Below are 24,813 nucleotides of genomic sequence, written 5' to 3'. Positions count from 1 at the left end.
AGTTGAATTTGCCTTTGGGGAGGTTGTTTTCATTATCCTGGATCAGGAGCTTTTTCCTTCAGGAAGCAGCTGAAGATGTCCCTGCGAGCAGTAGACAAATAGAGACACAGTCCTTCAGACTCGCAGACCAAGTAAAACCTTCTCTAAATTATAAAACTTACATTATCTGAAGTATTTGGGATAAGGTTTTAAAGGAGAAGAAAAGAAAAGGATTAAATCTTCTGATCAGTGGCCCAGATGGTCACCTCATAAGAAAGAACCTAACTACAAGCTGCCAATAGACTTCTGACCATGAAATATAAGCACACACAATTAACTCTTCTTACTTGCATTAAACATGGGCGGATACCAATTATCTGAAATTTTGGGCAACTCTTGCCCATATTCTCTGGCAGAAATTAGATGGATCATTGTCCAAAAAGCTAAAAAAAAAAAGTTATACCTTTATTTTTGACAGCCATCCTTTCCTAATAAAAGTGCAGGTAATTAAGGAACTGATTCATTGTCCTGAACTGAAAAAACCAAAACAACTGCAGAACAGCTCCTGCTCAATTTTGTGGGATTTCAACCAAGGAATACCATTGGCATTAATAAAATTCACAAGAAAGGGGCATACAAGGCATTCAGCAACCTCTGCATTCTTGTCCCTTTGTCACCTTCCATTTCCTTTATAAAAACGGCGTAAAAATAGTTCAGTAAAGTGTGTGAAAACAATATAGACTTCATCTACATGACCTATCGTAACATATTAGCAACTGTTTATGGTATTAGCCATTTTCTATCATGTTACATTAATATCATAGAATTTTAGCATTAGATTGCTCTAATAAGATATGACCTTGCAATCATTTCAAGCAATTTTCATATCAGATTAGTGAAAATAAAGGCTAACACAGTCAGATGCCAGCATGTAAACTACTAATAGAACATGACAAAATGTTTCGTGTTTTGCATGTATATTAATGTTCATCTTTTCCATTTCAACATTTTCAATGTTTCATTACTGGAATTGGAGAATTAGCTCATTACCACTCACTTTTTAAATGAAGTAAGTAAATGAGCAAGAATTATGGTAGCATTCAGGTTTTATCAACCTTTTATCAAATAAGCATCTGTGATGAGAAACAATGATGGCTTTTGGGGAGGATTGTATGAGAAAACAAAATCAGAAATGATGTAACAGAACTACTGAACCTTATTTAGGAGGCAGAACAGGAAAAATTTCGAGAGAAGATGTTTTTCTAATGATACAGTAATTGTCTCAAAGAAGTGGTAAAAGCCCCTTCACATTATACAATCAATGTTAGACTGGAAAAAAGTACGACAAGGTGCTGTCTGGGGAATAACTCTGTGCTAGGCAGTGGGAGGACCTGGTTGTTTCTATCTTCACTCTCTCAGATGCTACAATTCAAGACTGGTTTGGAAGATGAAAGACTAATGGTATTTAATGGATTGCTGAGTTTTTGTTTGATTGCTACATGGGTTATTTGCTTTCAGAACTTAAATATTTTATGGAGAGAGAAAAAAGACTGTTATATAGCTTCTGGATTATTTTTTTTCCTCTAGTCATATTAACATAGAAAGAGTCAAGACAAGCTCTTTCAGAGTCTGCACCACAGGAAAGAATCACCAATAGTGCAAGTGGTGGAAAGACAAAGATGCAATGTATCTACACTGGGAAAAGCAGTCCAGGTGAAAATTTAGTATATATTAACATTTTTTTTCTTTTTTCTAAATATCCTGTTGTAGTTCTGTGACGAAATGGGAAAAAGGACTTAACTGAGAGGTGCAAATTAATAATTTATTTGGACTTCACTCACAGGTCCAATACGTCACTATTGTGAGTTCTATGTGTACAATGGCAATTACACTATTGCAATTTAAAAGCAATTCGCGGAATACACTATTGCAACCTACAAGTGATCCCGAAAAGTAACAACACAGACCACAAGCGCACTAGATATTAATACCTTAAAAGAGTGCACAAATCATGATCTTAATAGCATGCCATATACCATACGTATGTTTCTTTATCACTTACCCTCTCTCTCAGGTAAGGTCGCTCAATCCCTGGGAAGTTACCCTGTACAGCGTCCTGGACAAGGGGGGGGACAAATCTCCTACAGGCCAGCTGTATGGTTGGAAGATTTCCCATTTTGCTCCTCAAACCTTGCGGTTTATATTTCCTGATTCTGTGGGGGTGCAGGATTATGCCTGAGTGGATTACACTATCTGGGATATTTACCTCTGGTGGTGCGATGGCTAAGTCTCTGTTGCCAATTTTGTGATGTCTAGCACTCAAAGTCATGGGACTAGTGGTGGGACGGGACTCAGGGCATTTTATTTGTTAAGGGAGTTAAGGCTCCATTCGGTTTCGGTTCTTATTGTGATGCAATCTTGAGACAACCCCGGGCTGAGCCGTTTTTGCAGCTCCCCCCAAGTTATCCCTGAATAGACAAGGCGAGGCGGAGATGAAGCTGAGTCGGATGACAACCCCCTGCATCTCACCTATTGTGCTCTGAAACCGGTTTGGCTGGGTGCTCCCATACAAGTTCGTACTCCTTTGTCTTTTCAATAAGCTTCATAATACTTTTAGAAGTTTTCAAAAAATATTTCAAAGTGTCAGAAAAGTCTAGAGAGTATTGGTGGGAAAAGAGACTGTGCCTGGGAACCTCTATAGTTCCATTTCATAATCCTGTCAGCACCCTTTCTCACCAAGAAGGCATATTTTCTGGAGCTAACAAAGGATCTGACATACCAGGGAGGGAGTTCTGGCAATATCTAGAATAGGGAGAAGGAAAGGAAGGAACGATTAGAGAAATCCAGGCTTGTTACACTATGATACACACTAATATGTAAAAGGTCATATTTCAGGTTTTGCCTTGGGCTTGTGCCATCTCTGTGTCTCTTGTCTGTGAAAAGGGCAGACTGAAAGCAGTAGCTCCTGAATTTATTACTGCAATGAGCAATTAATTTAGACTGAAAGGGTACTAATTGCAGCAAGCCCTGAAACCCATCATTCTTTGTTTTCTTAATGAACAAAGTCAATCGTTTCTCCTCTACCACCTGTTCGTCCTCAGACTTTCTTCCTTGCATTCCTAGCAGATGTCATTGAGATCTCAGCAACATCTTCATGTCTGTCTCCTCATCTCTATGTCCAGTCTAGCTATGTTTTCTCCTTTGACTTTATTCAGGGAAATGAACAATTCAATTAGTTTTATAGCTCCCCGGACTGCTAGATGTCTTCTGCATTTTTTCATACATGCCATAAACCTGCTATCAATGTTTCTGGCCCTTTTTCATGGGAGATCCTTAGTGTTTCCTGCTATGCCTGTTCAGTGGAACAGCATTGGGCTTCACAAGGTTCTTGCCCACCCACAGCGTGACAAAGACAAGAGCTGCAGAAGCCACAAGGCTTCCTCCTTGCTGGATGTCATTAACGACATCTAGATATTTGCCTCAGGCCAGAGAATTTACTGAAAGCTTCTAAAACAAGCTAGAAATGGGGTAAAGGAGATTACCTGAGAAGAAAAATGCTGCTGGCAGGATAAGCCACCACTGCGGCATGCGGTGCTGCTCAGGAAGGTAAGCAGCCTTCAGCAAGATGGGGTCCCTGTGCCATGAAGCGCACAAAATAGAGCCTTTACCAGCCCGCTGCAGGAGCTGAACCTCACATGACCGGCTTTGCTACACAAAATCTTTCCATCCGCACCAACAGGACAGCAGGCAGAGGCAGAAATTCTATCAGTTACTCTGGTGTCATGTCACGCTGGAGGTTAGAAAATGTTGGAGATGATAATGCCTAGAACAAGTGTCCCTGTTGGTGTGGCCACGTCTATAGCAGGCTGCAACCCTGCCTGTTCTGTTTGATGTTAGGACTTAACATCACCATACTTCATTTTTAACACCCATTAAATGGACCTAATAGCACGGTACCACCCCGTAGAAGTGTGTTGCGAAGCTTAATTAATTATTGTGCGCATGCAAAGTGCTTTGAGATCTCAAAATTAAATATACCACCAAAGTACAAAGTATTATCCTCATGCAGCAGTCTCAGAGAGGCTATGAATCTGTTACCAGTGCCATCCAAGCTGGGTCTGTCAGCTGAAGGGAGGACATGAATGTTTAAACATTTATTTAAATATTAAACCAAAGGTCTTTAAAACCCATATGCACAACTCTACTGATACCTTAAATGAATTCTAGACATGGACTAATGTGAATTTGGAGCTGTGCAGCTAAGTAAATTCACTTTTCCTAGCATGCTGGAAACTTGGGTGGCAACTTGGGAGAATCCAGTTCACCTCTTTCACCTCTGTCCCTCTCCAGAGGAACAGCAAGTCCCCCTCTACCAATTAAAATCATTCCTAGATGTTGGGGAAACAATATTTGCCCCTTACGATTTCATTGCATTGTTTGTGGCCACCTGGTGTGGAATACTTTCTTCCCTGAGGTCCTGTTGAATCCAGGGCACTCTTATTTCTATCACATGATACCATGCATCAGACTATAAATCATCTGCATTCTACAGGTGTTTTGATTCATGTGGACTTGCCCTGGTGGGATAGATGTTCTTCAGTCACTCTGAGCTTTGGTGCTCAAAAAATTCGCAAAAAAGAGATTTTACCAGGCATCTTGGCAGAACCCTCCCTGGATTTCCCAGTGGCCATGAAGGAAATAGGCAGGAGAGCGGATTCCCCACTTCTGCAATAATCTCAGTGTTGGGTTTGCACATGGCTTCCCCTGGCTTGACTGTAGCGCCAGCAATACAGGCTGTGGTGGCTGTCAAATTATAAAGAAGAGGAGCAACGAAGAGGTTAAACAGAATGAAAGAGGATTTATAATTTCTGATATTGGCCTCTCTTACTGCTACAGTCACAGATTATATGAATTGTCAGCAAGATGGTAGCTAATAACACAAAAGACTCCGAAGTGCCAGTTTTAAATTAAAAATGTATTTTCAACTACAATTCACAACTTCTCCACAATGACAAATGTTTCTTGCCATGTGAACTCTGAGAACACTGCAGTGGTCACAGAAGATACGGTTTCTTTTGTAGCTGTTTAAAATCCTGGTTGTGTATTACGGAGCAATAAATAAAAATGAATTTTGATGGGGCTGCCAAACCAAAATGTGAGTTGGTATAAAGTGACTGTGAAATGAAGGTGTCAGTGGAGGTATATGGAGTTATTGGGCAGGATCTGGATCGTAGACAATTCTATGATTCTATGATTATCCTATTACTAATTGCAGTCAGGTTCAAAGTGCACAACTAGTTAAATTCGCTTGGGAATTTACACATAAAGACTTTATTTTCTACTTCAGTCTTGCTTTCAGGGTCAACTCTGACACTGCTGGACTTCTCCCCATCCTCCGTACCCCCTTTTGGATCTTGTCTCTTCTTATTCCTATAGACTCAACTCACAACCTCCTCTTCTGGTGGGCAATTGCCAACAGTGTTATGGGTGCCCCTGGGGAATGTACCCTGCTGGGGCACCCTCAGCCCAGCAGAGACGTATATGAGTCATTTTGGCTCAATGGATCTCTGAGACATCCTTTTTCATGGGCAAAAGTGGTACCATGTCATGTGGTGCTTTGTCCCTTCTTGCTGATCCGAAACTTGCTGTTTCCTTTCCTTGCACCTTCTTATAAGTGTGTCCAGATTCCCATCAAGTTTGTGTCCCTTCAATACACTTTTTTCCTATCAGTTGAAAAGCTTTTTATACACTGTAGTCATATAAGTAATATTTTTCAAATGAACTACTAAATAAAATCGGAAATGTACTTTCCAGCCATAAGTCTACTATAAAAAAAAAAATTATTATTATTATTTTTTAATCCAGACCAGCACATTCAAATATCATTACTCATGCTCACAGACTCACACAACCAGGTAAAAGAAAGGGATTTATGGAACAATGTTTGTGGAATCTATTTCTCTATTTCTCTGCCCCCGATCATGTCTGAGTCTTTCTGGCACACAGGATGTTACTGAGTATTTCTTTGCAGCCATGAAGCCCAAAAGTCTACTTTTTAATGAAAGCCGAGATTTTCATGCAATTTTCTGACACAGGTGATTGTTTTTCTTAAGCAAAACTGTGAAAAATATGATAAAATTACAAGAACTGATAAAGTGAAAAAAAAATAAAATCAGGAGGGAATCACGATTTCATAGAATTTTTCTGTTATGTATTACTAGTGTCACCTTTTGGGTTCTGCTTTTAAAACTGTTATGCTACTTCATGGATAAAGTACTATTGCACATAACACTGAAATAGCACTTTTTAGATATTGGCTATTGGGCTAATATTTTATTTGGAAAGCAGGAAATGCATTTTGTTACTATTGTGCTTGGAAATATTCCTAAGGAGCACATATATATCAAAGGAGCAGGCACTTTTCAAAAGAAGGAGCCTCCACTAGATGATAGGACTAATATTTTTTTACCAATTAGAATTCCTCAGGGAAAGGAGCCAGCAGTCTTCATTAATAGTATTAGTAGCAGTAGGAATCCCACCATCTGTCTAGAGATGTGGTTAATACTTTTGAGGAGAAATGTCAACTGTTTAAAGCACAATTTTGAGAAGAAGGATAGGGAAAAAAAGGAAAGATGTCTCTTGGTACCAGCTGTAATTTCTCCAGCATCAAGGGAGTCAGACCTCTGCTTTTTAACTGTTTTTTAGAGTGAAACTTTATTTTCCAGTGCTCTTGTTTTGTGTATATTGTATTACTTTATTTTATATGTTATATGTTATGTTATGTTATGTTATGTTATGTTATGTTATGTTATGCTAAGTTATGTTACTCTGCTATTCCATTGGTGTGATTAGTTGTAAGCTGGACTTATTTTACCTAAAAGAAATCAGTACTTCTTATGTTTTGATGTAAATGGATAGCTTAGCTTTACTCTCTGTTAAGCTCTTAGAAATGGTGCTTGGAACTGTACCCTGTGCAGAAGGTCTTATGATTTCAAGTGTACCCTCTGGCTCAAGTTGTCCCAAAACTATCACTGAATATTTGCCACCATCTCACCCAAGGAGTGCATGAGAATAATGAGTACATCTTGCTTATTGAAAAAGATTACACAAAGTTAAATGGATGCTTTGAATTTCTAGGCTGGTACTTCATGAAGCTATGGTTTCTCTGGCACTATGTCTCAGATATAAATTTAATTATTATTTAGGTTTCAGAGATGTGGATGGGACAACTTACTTGTGTTGCTTGAAGAATTGATCTTAGGGAGCCTTTTTTTAACCCTAGTGAATATGTGGAGATCTCAAAGATGTGTATGTACTTCATACAGATGTATACTTCACCGTTTTCCGGTGAAGGAAAAAAAACTATTTACAGGAAAAGATGGGACTGGTGCAGAAATAGATGGTTAAAAAATGCTATGTGCAGACTGAAAATCAGCTGAAGGTTGTGAGGCAACTGGGGAGTGAACTTCTAGAACTGTAAGGGTTATCAGGAAAGAAAAATTTACTAAAATAATCACACAATGTGGTAGCATCTGATGGTAGAGCACGGGACTTGCAGGGAAACACACTTACTTGCTAACTGACAGGAAATGTCTGTCAGTCATCCAGTCTACCCCCATTTTGCCCTTATCCCCTTGTCTTCCCTTCCCCCAACTTTTACAGCTTTTGTGACTTGGTGACTTGCAGCTTGCCATGGCCCAGAAGGAGAATGCAGCTTTCATGCAGACTGAACTACCCTAGGAAACACCAGCATGTCCACCTCAGCTGTTATCTCTGATTTTTCTTTCAGAAAAATTATCTTCAAAAAAGGTGGTGATAATGAAGAAAACAAGCAGGGGGTTTTTGAGTCTGTGTTGAGTAGTATTAATAAATGATACAATTTCATTAATTATTTGTCCATTATGGGCATTTATTGAGCATAAAATTTCTTTTTTTACAGCTCTGCTTAGAGGTGGATAGTTTAAATGGCCAAATATTGGGTTAGTATCATCTTTTTACCTTTCAAACAGTCTATTGCACTTATAACTACACCATCCAGAAGAAACCTTCTCCATTTGGGTACAAGGTGCTTTGGGAAGTAGTGGCAACTCCTACTCTGCAGCAGACAGGGAGAATCAGGGATGATTTAAAATGATCATTGTAATTTTGTACCTCAGCCCCTGTTTGTGTCTCCAGTAAAAGAATATTGCTGATATTTTTCTCTTAAGAAAATTCTTTCATTTCCTTAACTTTCTTGTTAAACCCAAAATTTAAAAATCTTTTTAAAAAGAACCTGTTCCAAAGAAGAAATATGCATGAAATTTTAAAAACAAAATTGGTTTAGGTCTGCAAGAAAATTAAAACTTGAACATTTCCTTCAGTTTTTCATGTTATCAACTGTGTTTTGATTTCTTGGTTTTGAATATTCCTGTGCCAGTCAGAAAGATCATATGAGGTATTTTAGCCATCAGTAAAGCCTACTTGGACTATTCACATAAAAATGTTCTATTGGAAAATGCCAATTTTCAGAGATGAAGGTCTGCAAATGCACCTGTTTTAATGAAATTTTTGACCTTCAAGCTACTGTTCCACAGAAAACAGCCTGGATTTAGTCTTCTGAGGCAACATTTGTGCATAGTTAGGAAATACGAGACTTTGTCAGTGTCTACAGCTTTTCATTATACTGTCATTTTGGATTCTTGAATCTTATTAAGGCAGAGGTTTTGTGAGATACGTGACTTTTTTATGAATGACCTTAAAGTTCTGCCTTACATTCAAGGATTCTGTACTACTTGTCTCTGGGGGAAAATCCAGGAAAACTGGATGTTGTGAGGTATTTTCAGGGACCAGCTAGAGTCATGCAGTGCTGCAGTCCTCAGACATCAGGTCAACCTGCAGGCTGCAGATCCAATAAACCCTTACAGCTATCCTGTAGAGAGAAGAGTTTCCAAGATCAGGGAAAATCCTGGCTTAGAAATATTGCCCAGTGTAATTTGTGAAAAGAAACTTTGGAATTTCCTTTTCTGTCAAAGCAGAGTTTTTAAGAAGTTGGGTTTTTTTTGGGGGGGTGGGTGGGGGGGTGGGTTTGGGTTTGGTTTTTTTTTTGTGACATAAACTCTGTGAAACCTCTTATCCAGCCTGATAGCAGAGGCTCTACAGTCACAGCAAACACACAACTTGGCACAAACTCATTTACTAATTTTCTAACTTTCTCTGCACATTACCACGGCGCACAAAACTGACAGTCTCAAATGACAATGTTCTTTAATTTGTCATAGTGAAAAGTGTAATGCACAGTATTTTAGGATGAGACCCCATTCCGCAAAATCAGGTGAGAGGAAGACAGAAGGTCAATGAAGATGCTGCGTTAAGAGCAGAGCAAAGCAGAAAGTGTGCACAGATGTGTCTTTTCATGGGACTGATGGAGCCTGTGGCAGTGCCATAAGCAGGAGAGGCTTTCCATCATTTCACAGATGTGTGGCGAAGAAATTAATTTCCTTTGCAGTTTTATTAGGGCTCAGGCTGTGCGAGACTGGAAGTGTGAAAGATTTCCTGTGCATTATTTGTGCATCAGCTCAGAATTCTGGTGGCTGCCTCCCAAATGGCACACTGGTGTTATTGACTACACTAGCCTAATAGACATATCAGGATGTACGTCTACACATTAGTCATGCATAAATTGACAGTAACTGCAAGTGTTTCTTATCATGAGGCTCTGTGAAGTGAATTTTCATAGGCTGGCTTTGTAACTTTTAACTGACTACTGTGAATTCTGATAATAATAGTATATTTACTTATAATTTAGAATATTTAACTTCATAGGCTGTTTTCAGTCCTTTAATATTAGGTTGCTTTTGCTTAAACTAATCTGATTTAGTAGTCTGTGTGCTTGTGCGTACTACATACTGTTTATCAGCAGTTATATCTAATTGATTTTATGCAAACGTAATTTCATTAAACCAGTCTGAGGCCAGAATCAGGCTCTTTCTCTCTTTGCTGAGCAAGTTTTTGAGCAAGAATTCATTAAAGCCTGTCAGACAGAGCACTTGTGACGGGGAACTTCTGGACCTACTGCCTGTCTGCAAATGCCCTGGAAATGGTTGTACAGGACTAAACGCAGGCCTGATTCACCCTCATGCTAATACACCAATTAGAAGCATTTTCAGGCCAGGGAGCTTTAGCTCAGGCCTCGGAGCTGAGACGACTTCAATAGAGAAGGTGGGTGTTATGACCTTACGCTGCAAGGTGGATTACTTCTGTCACATCATCAGTTTTAATTCTTCTTGATCCTGGTTGCAGCTTTTTGATGTTGTGGAACGTGGGGCTCTCCTGAAACCCTGGCCGTGTATTGTGTGTGCCTGCTCCTGACCTGGCTCGCATCCCTACTTGCCTCTGCAATATCGCTTTGTAAGTATGAAACAGGTCTTTCCTGGGATGTTTTCTGTGTGAATTGGGGAGGCTTCTGGCATTTTGCCTTGTCTGTAGGTGTCTACACGCTGCGTCTATGCACGTTTAGCTTTGTGTCTTATATATTTCAATACACTCGTCCCGTTTTTGAGTGATTTAGTCTTAATTCAACGTTCAGGCTGTGTGTGCAATGCAGAGGAGGGAGAGCCCTGTGTTCCAGCATTCGCTAACTGCTTCCTGGAGGATGTGGGGTCCCTCACTCACGGGCGGTAAAGCCTGGAGCAGTTATGATGCCCTGAAGCATCATGAATGAACCGTGGAGATAAATGTATTCCACACTGTCATTTTCCATATTAGTATGTAACCTTTCTACCAGACTTCATTAGCAGTACTAAGTCAGTGCTGTCTAGAGGCTTCCTTTAAAATAAATACAATAATTGTACTGAGCCCACATCTAATGTCACATCCACCCCCAGGTTTAAGGAACTTAACCTACATTTACAGGTGTTCTTCCCTAATTTGCAATCACTCAGGGATTTTTGGAAATAGGAATGCAAGAACACTATTTTGTGGGAACAAATAATCCACAAGTGCCACAAATGTAGTTAATTTTCATAATCATGAGACTGATCATATAAAACAAGTTACACAAATAAAGCAAGCCGAAATAATACGATGGCATGGTCCACTGTTGTTAATCGGGTAGTTGGACTCTGAAAGTCTTGAAATTAAATGCATGCTATTTAGGCTTTGACCAGGACTCAAATCCCTATATCTGACCTTGCATAAGTTAAACATGTTGTGCCAGTGAGGTGTCCTCACTGCTGTGGGGGAGACATCTCCAGACATCTCATCTCCAGTTAGGTGTTTAAATGGCACTTAGAAATTGTTCTCCCTTGATGAGAAGGCAAGTTTGAATGACCAGCACAAAGTGAGTCCAGCTTTGGAGTCATCAACACAGGAAGGACATGGACCTGTTGGAGCAGGTCCAGCAGAGGGCCATGAAGATGATCAGAGGGATGGAGCACCTCCCCTATGAAGACAGGCTGAGAGAGCTGGGGTTGTTCAGCCTGGAGAAGAGAAGGCTCCAGGGAGACCTCATAGCAGCCTTCCAATATCTGAAGGGAGCCTACAGGAGAGCCAGAGAGGGACTCTTTGTCAGGAAGTGTAGTGACAGGACAAGAGGTAATGGTTTTAAATTGGAAGAGGGGAGATTTACATTAGGTATTAGGAGGAAATTCTTTCCTGTGAGGGTGGTGAGACACTGGAACAGGTTGCCCAGGGAAGCTGTGGCTGCCCCGTCCCTGGAAGTGTTCAAGGCCAGGCTGGATGGGGCTTTGAGCAACCTGGTCTGGTGGGAGGTGTCCCTGCCCATGGCAGGGGGGTTGGAACTCGATGATCTTTAAGATCCCTTCCAACCCAAACCATTCTATGATTCTATGATTCTATGAGTATTTGATGTTAAGATGGTAGAGGCTGGGAAGTGGCTAGGACTGGTTGATCCAGACTCACACAGCCACAAAGGCTGGAAGGGACCTCTGGACTTTAGCTCCAACCCCCATGCAAGGCTGGGCCAGCTTAGGTCTGCCCCGAGTTGTTTTTCAAATGTCTCTGCGTCTTGAGTATTGCCTTCTGTTGTAAGGTTTCAGGCTGTTTGAGGAGGGAGATCCCAGGTGCTGACTTTCCTGCCCATCTCTAACAGCTAAACACTGAATGATTTATTTTCAGTTAGCAGGTAAGACTCCTTAAATACAACAGGTAATATCAAATTGGATAAGCCTTGTGGTAAAATAGCAAGATTTGACACTGCAGTGGCTTCCCCAAGTGATGCTAGACTGCTCCAGTGCAACAGCCATCACTTTGCTCTGCAGAAGGTGAAATGTCTCAGTGAGTTCTGCTAGACTGAGCTGGAACACGGCTCTTTCTTGTCCTGGCATAACCCTGAACCCATGGGCAAAGCGTGCCAGCCCTGAGCTGAGCTTATCTGTGGGAAGTCAGCAGGGAGCTGGAGCAGCTGCCCAGCTCGCAGTGTGGGGATGGCATAGGACGGAAGGCTGTCCTGCCAAAGAGCATTCTCAGGGGACCCTGGGTGCCTCTCTGCCTGCCAAAATTTGCATAAGAACCTGTTGTGAGATGCCTTCCTGGGGCCGGGCTGGTTGGGTTGATGCACTCAAGGTGTGAGCACAGCCAGCTCCCATCTGGCTGTGAAAAAGCGGCTCAGGCGCTCGCTGTGCGCCCTCTCCCCAGCCCCCTCCTCCTCGGTCACCATTTCTGACTCTCTGCTGAGCTCTTTTCAGCTTTTCTCCCCCCTCAGATCAAGCAAGGATGGGGCAGGGTACTGCGATGGCAGGCTCTCCAACTCACGCACAGAACAGTTGGCATTTTAACTAAATGCACAGCCTGGCTTTTAACTTTTATTGTACGTCAGACATCGCGTTAGTTCCTCTGCCACTGTATTTACCCCCAAAATTCACACAGAGTGCGCTGTCTTTGAGAACCTTAAAGTGTGTCCCCCTCTTCTCAGAGGGGGTTTGCAGGAATTCCTCTTGCTTGCAGTTGATTTTATTGGAACGCGTTCTCTTAATTGTGGCCTTGTAACGTTATTATTCAAGCCATAGCTTTTCTATAATTCATTGCCATAGTTTCGTACTGCTCTATGAGTCTGTGTAGCACCGGCAATCTACAGAGTCTGGTCTTAATAAAAACACTGATAGTTTTGGAACAAGAACTAGTCCGTGGGGGATCTCATTAGGAAGGTCCATCTTTGATGTCTCCTTACTGATTGATCTCAAAATCCAGAAGATGGGTCAGATTTTAATCTAAGCAGGGTGACCTCCCTCGGTTTCAGTTTCTGCCTGTTTAAAAAAACCCCAAAACATCATGCAACACAAAGTATTGGATAAATTTATGCATATTATAGCATATACTACATCAAAACTATTTTATTGACCGGATAGACGATCGTGCAAAAATAAGTCAAGAATTATATAACTTCTACCTTTAATTATAGTTATGTTATATAATATAAACCCCTATAATTTTATAACTTCCACCACAATTATGATTGCATTGTCTGTCTCTAATTTTTGACTTTAATTCTCTAGTTGCTTCCCAGATTTAGCGGTTTTCTTCAATGCAACATTTGTGTAACTTTACTTAAATTTTCTCTAATTGATCTATAACTTTTTACTTCAATCCAAGTCAAGTTTTGTACCCTGTGTTGTAGACCTCCCTTGGAAATCCACTGCCAGTTTATTAGTGTTCATTAAAAACAGTGATTTACAATTCAGAGAGATCCTCGCATAGTTCAGCTAGGATCCTATGATTTTAGTTGTCCAGACCTGGACTTTCTATTACTGTCACTTGTTTTTGGCTCTGTTCTAGTTATAGAAAGAATTTCCACTGACACATTTCTCCCTTTTTGACTTTTTCTTTTACAATTATGCCATGTCTATTATTCTATAATGAGTGGAATTCAACCATTGATGAATACAGAGCAAAGCACTGTACACAGTATCACTAGGCAGAAATACATTTTTAAATATAAAGACTGCTAGAGTAATCAGACATTGTTTTTTTCCTGTGTCTTCATCCTCTGGCTTTGTAACTTTCAAGTAATACGAGATTTTAGAAAATCTTAGAAGGGGCTATGGATATAATTTAAACGCCCTGATTTTTTTTTGACCTCACTTGCCAATCATTGAGATGGACTATGGCATGAAATAGGTATCCGGTTTGGAGATCCTGAACTCTTGCTTTGAAATCATCAGAACAAGTTCACATCAGCAAAGGGGGAAGGAGGACTATAGAAATTAGTTTTGCAACTGGTACCCTCTTGAAAAAGTAAAACATAAACAAGGGCTCGGGCTTTGACCGCAGGGGTGCATACCCCAGAGTAAGAACAGATATAAATACAAGAAATTGAAACTGAGATAAGGAAAAAACCCTAACTCTCTCCTTCTTAGCTGTAGTAGTCATACAGGATTAATGGGATTAAATAAACCAAAATGTGCCAGTCATTAAGTCCAGCAGATAAGAGGGAGAGTGCTGAGTAGCACGGTAGTATTTTTACAATATAAGTTAAGCATAAATGCATGTATTAAAGGAGATCACTTTGTCATAATAATAATGTAAATACATTCTGTGAGCACTGGAAGGAGTATCCTTCATGCCACAATTGCTAGGAAGGCATTATGTGGCTCTGCATATTTGCTATTTCTCCATGAGGCATTTCCAGATCTTTTGTTACTTGTTTATAGGGTGTATAAATCAGACACTTGCTCATAATTTCAATTCTGCTTTTAATTAACATGTAGTTACATAATTATCCTTTTAACTACTGTTATTGACTTGTTTGGGTAATAGCGTATAGCTTGTACAGGTCATTATCTCTCTGTAAATTCTGCACGAATTGTACGTAAAATATACAACAGATATGGTAGTATATAGTAGATGAGCATAGAGAGCAGGAAGGATAAAACTTTGAGCAACGTTGAGGAGGAAGTGTCTGAACTGCAGAGCACCGCTCTGCACACATGCCAAGCTCACGTTAATCCAATAAAAAACAAGTTTTACCTAAAAACAGGTCTGCTAGAAATGAAAAAACGATCATGAGTTATTAACGGTATGCATTATAAGGAGGACTGTCAGCTCTGCTGTGCTCTGGTTACTGCAAGAGCCTTATAATGTGGCTTTGCATTGAGAGAGGAATCAGTGCTGTAAAATAAGCCAGTGCAGGTTGTCGTATCTGCAGCATCCTCATCCTGGCACAAGGAAGCTCACAAACAGCATACACGCCAGCCTTTTCTTCAGGAACCACGGAGACACTCGTTTGATTTCTAGGATTATTTTTCCTTCAATATTTGAGATATTTTAGACAGTTGAAGGCAAAACCCCCAAATCCTTCACTGCTTGCTATCATTTCCCCAAGAAGCGCTATCAGAAAACCAGTGTACCAAAATGTTACTTTAGTACATTAATTCAATGTACCAAAACTTCAGCCTCATAAAGCCTGAAAAAAATACTTTATAGAAGTGTTTGTTGGGATGACTTAAACATTAAAGGTTCTTCAAATTATCATTTACTTGTCATTTTCTAAACCTACTTTTTTGCCTTAAATAGATGAAGAATGCTAAAAAAGACATAAAAATGTCAAAAAATCATTAAGCCACACTTTGAACTTTGTATTGTATCAAATATATACCTTTGTCCATTTCTGTTGCCACTTTTTGATAATAAAATTGTTTTCTAGTTCTTACAGATGTCCCTTAGCCAAATCCCTTCTTGCAGTGCACATTGTCAGTGATGTACTTCCCAGGTACCCCACAAAGACAGATACTTACATATCTTAAAACTGAGATGTTAAAAAGAGGAAAAAGGTAGTGCAATCAAGTATTTCTTAACCCAGTTTCCAAAGAAAAAAAAATCATTTTGACAGGCTTTGGAGGGTATTTCACTGGCTTCCCCCCGCTCAACTTTCTGATAGTGTTATACACTCAGCAGGAAGCTCATTTGATGAAGGTGAGTGATCTGTCCTGGATTAGTTTTTCTCTTTTAAGTTTCATAGTGTCAGAAGACATCCATCTCATGATAACAACTATATTAATATGGGAGGAAAAAAAAGGGAGAGAGGCATAAATATAAAAACTCTAACTGAAAAGATAACCTGCTTTCACCCCAAATGAAATTAAGCATGTTTTGAACTGGAGCTGGACCAGCTGCAGAGCAAATGAAGTTTTTTTGCCATGTCAATTAATATATTCAGATAAGAGCTAATGGGTTGTGTTTAGCCAAATTTTCTCCTACAGAAGCACATGTTCAAATACACATAATTTTAAATGAGGTAGAGTACCAAAGATGTAAGATTTTATATGTTATTCTGTTGTATGTGCCACAGTGCAATGACCCATATAGAAAATGATGTAACTGCTACTAGAACTGTTGTTAAATGATTTCTCTTTTTTTAACAAAAGGGTGGGCAAAAGCAAGCACTGTAAGCAGCATGGGCATGGTCTCCCTAATGTGGAATTTTCTGGCCTCCAACAGCCAGGAAGACCAGAGCAATGATCTGTCCCACAAGCAGCCAGGGAGGCATTTCCCACGAACTTAATTTATATAAATACACAAAACTCATTCAGGGAGTGTGGAAGAAAAGGAGGTAAGAAACGAAAATAAGGCACATTTTATTCTTTCTGCTGCACTACTTCTTCCATCACACTGAAAACTTCTGGCAGTCAGAAAGCATTCAAGTTCAAAACAGTAATCAGTCTATGTCATTATGTAGATCTTTAATACATCCGCTGTCTGGTGAAGACAAAGAAATACGTAATTATCAGGGCAGCTAAGACTGCCCAAAACTGTAGTTGAAACGTTTTAGGATCACCCCTCAGCCATCAGTACTCATTCCTCATGAGTTACAGAGAAGCTTAGGTCCCTTTGGACAAGGCTGACTTTATTTGCTCCTCCATTTCTTGCAAAACAGTGGTCATTTTGGAGGATACAACAGGTGGAAGCTCATTTAAGGACAATAAGCATGAACCAGGAGTAGCAGTCATGCATGGGTTGCTTTGGTACCAGAGTAGCAGAGGGATCTTCCAGAGAAATGGGGAGTCCACCAGGTTTCACCATTCAGAGCCGCACATGTTGGTTTGGCCAAGGCTGTGCAGAGGGGAGGAGGCTGTATGGTAACTCAGCCACCCAACAGTTTGACTGGAAATCCTTAAACTTTGACTGGAGAACCTAAATACCGAAAAGGGGACCACTGTTTACAAGCTTTTCTAAAGCAGACGTACTTTGAAAAGTGCCACTCCTCATTAAATTGTCTTTTTAAAATTTTTTCCCTTTTTACTGTTAGAATAAACTTTAGCATTGTTTTTATTTGGCTTTGCATGCAAAAAGGAAAAAGACAAGTAAAAACACATCCATTTTTTGCTATATATTGCAACATAATTCTTGTCTAAGTTACACATAAGTTATACCATAGAAAATTATGCTTTGGAAAGGAGTGGTTTGAGGCTGTTTTGATGAGACAAGCAACATCAGTACAGAGATAATTATAGTCATTCTTTCAATGGATCTGTCTAGAAAACGCCGTATTTTTATCAGACTTAATTCTGTGTTTTCTCCCATAGTAGGAAATGTAAATCTTTCTATTCAGCTATGTCACACTGTTGGAATTTTTCTCTTTTCTTACTGTTGTGACTGACAGGTCAGTCAGAAGTGCCTCAAGTGTGAACATTTCAGTATGAAGGTCTGAAAGGTGTCCGCACCCAGGAAAACCAAGAGCCAAGCAAAAAAAAACCAGGCTCCCTGGGATCTCTGGGCAATTCCTTGTGCTCGGCAGGCCCCCAAGCTGTTTTTCAGCCCAGCTCCAATCTTTGTCCTTGGTCCTGGTGGCCAAGTTCCCCTTGATTCACTTGGCAGCTCACGCCATGTCAAAGGCCACTGATCTTTCCACTCTGATGACAAAAAGACTGGAAACAGATTGTGTTTGGAGAATTGGTCCCTGGGATAACAAGCGTGATAAACTGGAAGACTAAACTCCTGGTATTGTCTGGAACGTTTTGTTAAACAACTTTCTTTTAAAGCATAATGAAGACACTCAGTCCCATGTACTCTAAAGTTCCCCGAAAACAATCAGCTTTTAACAGACCTTGATTTTTTTTTTTTTTCTTTTAAATGAAAATGAAATCTATAACTCTTGCAGACAGCTTCCTACGTTGCAGAGCTTCTTGTAGGGCATGATTCACTATCAAGCTAAAATCCATACGGGCTGGTGTTCTGGGAAAATTACTTTGCCAAAAAACACCCCACACCCAAAACACAAAGTGATGAGGAATGCATCAAATCAAATGTCTTTTCAAGCATCACACAGAAGCAGGAAAACAGATTGCTTGAGAGGGTGTTAAAAGTATTAACCAATACTTCTAGGGTGTGATTAGGTCACCTGCTTCCCTTATGCAACTATGCAGCTTCAGCAACACCTACAGTTTCCCAATGGGAATGGCAAGTCTCAGATCTTTGATGGCAAATCTGATTGCAAATCAAATGGCGGTTTAATTTTTGACAAAAAATTAGAACACCCAGTGAGTGTAAGAACTTTCTGGATCCTCATAGCAGGCTAAAAAATGAGCTTAACTTGTAGGATAATTCATATATTACCTTATATGAAAGTAGTTGACTGGGACAGAATCGTTAGCTACCATAAGAAAGCTCTGTTTTGGCAGCAGTGTCTCTGGCATGATATTCCTGTGATTTTCTTTGTGGTTTGTTTTTTTTTGGTTTGTTTTTTTTTTTTTTTTTTCAGAATATGTCTAACTGGTTAGATTATTTTCTGAGTTATGGAATAAGAAGCCATGGATACTTTGTTAAAACACTTCCTTTGGCTTCCACATTTTTAGCGGTTTTGTGTCCTGTATATTAGAAATTCATACTCTCTACCTGAAGATAGGCTATGACAGTATCAATCCAAAACCCCAGTAAAGTACCCAGGAACTTTTTCCTTTGACTCCTTTGCTGTTTCGCAGCTGACCCAAAAGCCCAAAACTCTGCCTTTCTTCCAGTCACTTTTTCCTAACTGAAAAAATGTTATGCAGCAGAACTATTACATGATGGTAATGGTAGTCTGGATGAAGAAACAGAAGTTAATACCCTATTCACCTCCTTATCCCTCTTAATTTTAGATGCTAGTGCACCTGTCACTTCAAAACTTCCAAGTTGGCAAGTGTGTTTGCCTTTAGAATACTGTCACAATGTAGGGAAGTGCTGTTGTCCCTCTTGCACAGCCTAACAAATGAAACATTGCATTTTCAGATGCTGTCTACATGAAAAAAATTGAGCAGCATCTCTTTTGCAGAGCAGTAATTTAATAGCCATTACAGGTGAACTATCTATTTGTGATTAAAATTTGCTTTGGGGTAATCGTTTCATTCAAAAATGTAATACAATAATTTTATTCAAAAATATTATCCATAAGGATGTTTATTTTCAACCAATCAAAATATTCTGCACTAGGAATACCACACAGATTTAACTAGGTAGGCAAAATCTAGGGACTTGCTCATGGTAACATGAAATATCTCCTCAGTGTTGAGGGATATTAATTGTTTAGCATCAATAAGTAAGTTTTAAGTAGAATAAATTATTTAGGATTATAATTTGGTGTGATTTGTGCTGCTTGTTTAGCTCTATTTAGCATGAGTAAGTAGCTAGATTTGCTGAAACCTTTGGACCATAAGAAATCTATCCTTCTCAGCATTCTTCCTAGCAGATTGTACAAAGTTGTTTAATCTTCTAGCATGAGAAAGTACAGGTTATCAGAAGTGTTCCTCTCAAGTCTGGGACTTCTCGGTTCCCCATGTTCTGCCAACAAGGCCAAGTGTGCAAGGAATGTAAACCAGAAGATACAGAGGCTCCAACCCTTGGCGTAAACTGCAAACAAAGTTTTCAAGTATGTGTTTTATTTTGTTCTGCACATACTTTCTCCACTCAGAAAAGGAGGTGCTCCTCTGCTGGTCAGCAACTATGTTCAGGAGAACATTTCTGGGTCTGTGATAAGCTGATCTGTGCGTGCAGTTTTCAGATATGGGTGTTATTTACATTAACATATTACATTTTGAAAGTTTCTTGTTCTTCTAAGCATTTTGTCAATGTCATTGGGTAGCTCCCCCCAGCATACATCTTGTTTGGAGAATGAATGATAAAGTTTAGACACTTGACCTTTCCAGCTTTGGCCATGTCCTGGATTCCTGGATCATCTCTGTACCGTTTCTACAATTTATATAATTTGCTGACTTGCAGGTAAAAAATTCAATGAGTGCGCTATAGTCAAGAAGAAAAAATACACACACTTCTGCCTCAATACACTGAAATCATTGGGTTTCTCTATTGACTTCATCTGATGACAGTTTTGACTCATTATTTATGAAGGTCATGTGGTAATTGCATATTTTAGACTGACTTCATTAAAATCAATACCTGTCTACTGAATGTGCCATTGTTAAAATTTCACTTCCATTTTTTATCTCCAATTTGCCCACACATCATTTCCAACTCCTGAAGAAATGCTCTTAAGAAATAAAGAGGCAGCATCCTTTCCACAAATAACTCACCAAAAATGTTAGAAATAAAATTTTAACACTATTTTCATTAGGGTGGGTGTTGAAATAAGGAAATATTTTACTCCTTCACGTAAAATAAAATGCCATCCCTGATCCAGAGTATATATTTTTTAAGTATAAAACATAAGCCATAAGTTAGATCCTGACCTGAAGGGGAAATTAATAACATAATATTGATGATATCACCACTACAACCTTATAATTATCTAGTCTTTCTAAGTATATAGCTTTCTTGAGATCTAAAAATGTAAAACCAGCCAAGTTCTCCACTGACTCACACAAAACAGTATTTCACCATGGTTTGCCAACAAACTGGTGCAATAATGAAATGTAAACCAGAAGTGTTTGTTTTGGAGACAAAATTTAAAATATACTAATTTCTTCTCAGCATTCTGCATTCGTTTCCCCGTTAGACAACATTTAATAACCAGGGCCAGTGTGCATGCAGACAAAACATGAACAATTGTGGTTATAACTGTGGTGTTAACAACTCTTGCAAAATCATCAGAACTGTGAGCAGAGAAAAGCTATTAATTAATTGATGGGCAGTATTACCATACATTAAAAGTTGTGAGAGTTTTCAATGACCTGTCAAAACAGAAGGAAAATGCTAAAGAATTGTACTCACATTTCTCACATAAATATTTGTAAAAAATTTTTCTCTGTTTTTGCATCAATAAAACTAAACAACAGATTTTCTTGCCACTTCTAATCCTTCTACTGTTGAATATAGCTGTTAATGGTAAGTAAATGAAAGTTATTTTCATTCTGAATAAAATGAAGGTTATATGAAACAAGGATTTAAAAGAATTTAAATTTCTCTGGAAAATTCATATGAAGATTAGACTAAATTCAGCAAGAAAATAGTATTTTCCTTACTGTGTAGGTTACTAACTACAGGCCCTAGAAGAAGCTTAAAAAGAGAGCATATGAAAACTGGAAAGATTTATGACAAATGTGAACCAAAATCGCACAGAATATAAGCAAAACAGTTTTTATTAGGCAGGTAGATTTCCTACTTTCCTTTAAAATTACATAGAAATTGCTCTTCAGACCTAGTCCATCTCTTGTTATAATTCTACAAGAGCCCTTTAGTGAGATTTTAGCTTAAGCCAAAAAAAAGGAAGAAATCTTGGTCCAGCTGTGACTTGTAACAAGATCACAGATATTCCATCACTTAGCTACCAAGTTACAGAGATTATTTTGTATGTTCCACAGGGCATTGTGAGGCAATATCAAATATCAAATAAAGGAAGAAAGACAGCAGACATGACTTGGTCTGTCTAAACCCGTTATCTCAAGAAAGAAGCCTATTAGGTACTAAATTTGCAGACCTGGAGCCTGAAGCTTTCTGTGCTGGAGTAAATCTGTAGTAATACATTTCTCTTCAACGAAATTATAGCAGTTCAAGGCTAACATGTGGGAGGAAAGAATTAGATCCACTGTTTGAAAATGACAGATCATATATTTTGCATATATGTCTATATAAACTTCAGTCTTGGATATCAAGCACGCATTTACATATGTTTGTGTTGTTTCCCCTGTGCAAAGCACACAAAAACGGCATTATAAATACATATGATTGATCTGCAAAATATAAACATTTGTAAAATATCCATGGCTTTGTTAGATGCATGTGTGTGTATGAATTCATGTATAGCGGATATTTAAATGCATAGCTGTATGCACTTTTTTTTCTTTTTTGCTTATATGTGATATATCTACTACCTGCAGTTGATAAACAGCATTTAAATGACTAACATCTATATTCATGGCAGAGACATAGAAATTATACACAGACATTTGTGTACATATGTACATGATGGCATCGCTGTCTTCCTTTGCCTTCTGAGGCTGACTGCTGGAGAGAGCCACAGTTCTTATTAGCTGAGGTGCAGCTTCCTAGTCTATATTATTTTAATTTGTATCGATACCTTACTATATACTGCGTTTAACAGAGGACTGCTGTCGGATTTCAAACGGCTCTCTCTGTGTTTTGTCGTCAGCTTGTGGGCCTTGATTGATAAACTTAAGCATACAAAATAAACAGCAAATGAGATCGTGATTCCAATGCACTCACAGTCACTCAGCTGTGCATTTCTAATGGCTTTGCATGCTGGTAAACTGTCATTTAGTTGCAGCAGTTTACAAGTGACTCAGCCAAAGATGCCTACACCCTGAAGGCTGTCAGTTTCTACATCAGTGGTCTCTAAAACATACATTTCATTCTATAAAATGATTCTTTAGAGAGCAGCAGAGGGTCAAGCTTGGCTTTCACAAATAATGGGAGAAAAACCTGCCCAGGGCCGATGCTTTACAACTGAGATACTGACAAAAATGCAAAGATTATTCCTATTGCTGAGATAATAATCTAAAATGAAAATTCAGCTCACTGCAGAACTACAAAGGATATAATTTTGCAGTCTCATTCATATGCTTTCTGTTAAAGGCAGTGAACTTAACACACATTTTTGCTAATGCTATTTTGCACTTCATTGAGGGCAGAGGTCCTTAATCTGGGACTAAATGACATTTCCACACATTTTAAAATCCCTCTACAGACCTTACAGGTATGAGGAATGTTTTAAGGAAGCCTTAATATAAATGAGCAGTTGTGTCAGTACATTTCCAGAAAAGCTTGGCTGTCTCGTAGCTGTACTAATTTATAAACAGAAAATCATTTTGCAAGTGCTTTGCATTAAATATAGAAAGATAGCTACAGAGAAGAGTATAAACTTTGATTCCTCCAATTCTGCATTTATAAAATAGTGTTTTTCTTGCACAGACTGCATTTTCTAGTTATACAAATATTGACCCAGTTCAGAGTGCAGAAAACTTGCATAAAATGTGTGAGGGAGTAGGACCATTTTCCTGATAGTTGTATTTTTTTGCTGGAGATTGTTTCAGTATTTTCTCATCAATTGTATGTGCTAATGTTTAGCTGAACATACCAGACATCCGTCGACTGGTGACTTGTTTATCCCTCACTGAAAGTTAAATCACCCAGGAGAGGTAATAGTGTTGGGACCATTTTGTTTAGAGCATCAGGAACTATTTAGGGAAATCACAGAGGTGCAAAGGAAAACATAAAACAGCAAAGCAAAGGAAGAAAGAATTGTCAGTGTTGCCTTGCAAAAACACGGGCCTCTGACTCATTAAGGATTTTTGGATGAGTATTTATCTACCAGGAAAATTTTGGCTTTCATATCTTCCAGCATATTCTTTTGGGCCCCTTACCACAAAAAAGACACTGAGGTGCTGGAGCGGGTCCAGAGAAGGGCAACGGAGCTGGTGAGGGGTCTGGAGCACAAGTCTTGTGAGGAGCAGCTGAGGGAGTTGGGGTTGTTCAGCCTGGAGAAAAGGAGGCTGAGGGGAGACCTTCTCGCTCTCTCCAACTCCCTGAAAGGAGGGTGTAGAGAGGCAGGGGTTGGTCTCTTCTCCCAAGACACAGGTGATGGGACATGAGGAAACGGCCTCTAGTTGAGCCAGGGGATGTTCAGATTGGATATTAGGAAAAAGTTTGCACTGAAAGGGTTACTAACCATTGGAACAGGCTGCCTGGGGAAGTGGTTGAGGCACCATCCCTGGAGGTATTTAAAAGACAGGTTGACATAGTGCTTAGTGACATGGTTTAGTGATGTCTGTTTTTTTTAATCAGAGTTAGGTTGGTAGTTGGACTAGATGATCTTAAAGGTCCCTTCCAACCTAGACGATTCTATGATTCTATGAAAGCAAACAAGTTTGTGGCCAAAAAATATCTGAAGAAATGATTACTTCAGCAGTAGTACAGTATTAATGGGCCTCTTCAGCTGAACTAGACCAACAGTCCTTGGCCATAACTCTGATTCTCGTCAGGTTCCCACTGCTGTGGCACCCAGGGACAGGCAAGTTGGTGCAATCAGAGCTAGGAGGGGATGCGCTCCCACTGGTATAAACAGAAGTGTGATGTGGGATCTGAGCTTTTCCCGTTTTTACAGAATGAAAATGTTCTGGCTTCCAGCTTCAGTTGCAAGCCCAATGGTGGTGTCAGAGGCCACCACAGGGCTTTGGAGGGAGGCAACAGGTCTCACCTGCTGCTTGCCTTATACCTGGGTAGTCAACAGTGATGTACAAGGTAGCTGGACCCTGGAGTCTGACTGAGAAAATTATAAAGAAAACTGAAACTGAGATATATGACAGTGGAGATGACTCCTTAATCTCCCTGTACTTAACAACCAGCCTGAAACAAAAAGTCGAAACGAAAAGAGCTGTGCTTGGTCTTCTTGGGCAATATTGGGGAATTAACTTTGCATTCCATCATGTTGCAGGGATGGGTACATTTTTATAATCA

The sequence above is a fragment of the Numenius arquata genome, chromosome Z (genome assembly GCF_964106895.1).
Source record: "Numenius arquata chromosome Z, bNumArq3.hap1.1, whole genome shotgun sequence".
Classification (NCBI taxonomy): Eukaryota; Metazoa; Chordata; class Aves; order Charadriiformes; family Scolopacidae; genus Numenius; species Numenius arquata.
This window is presented reverse-complemented; position numbering follows the sequence as displayed.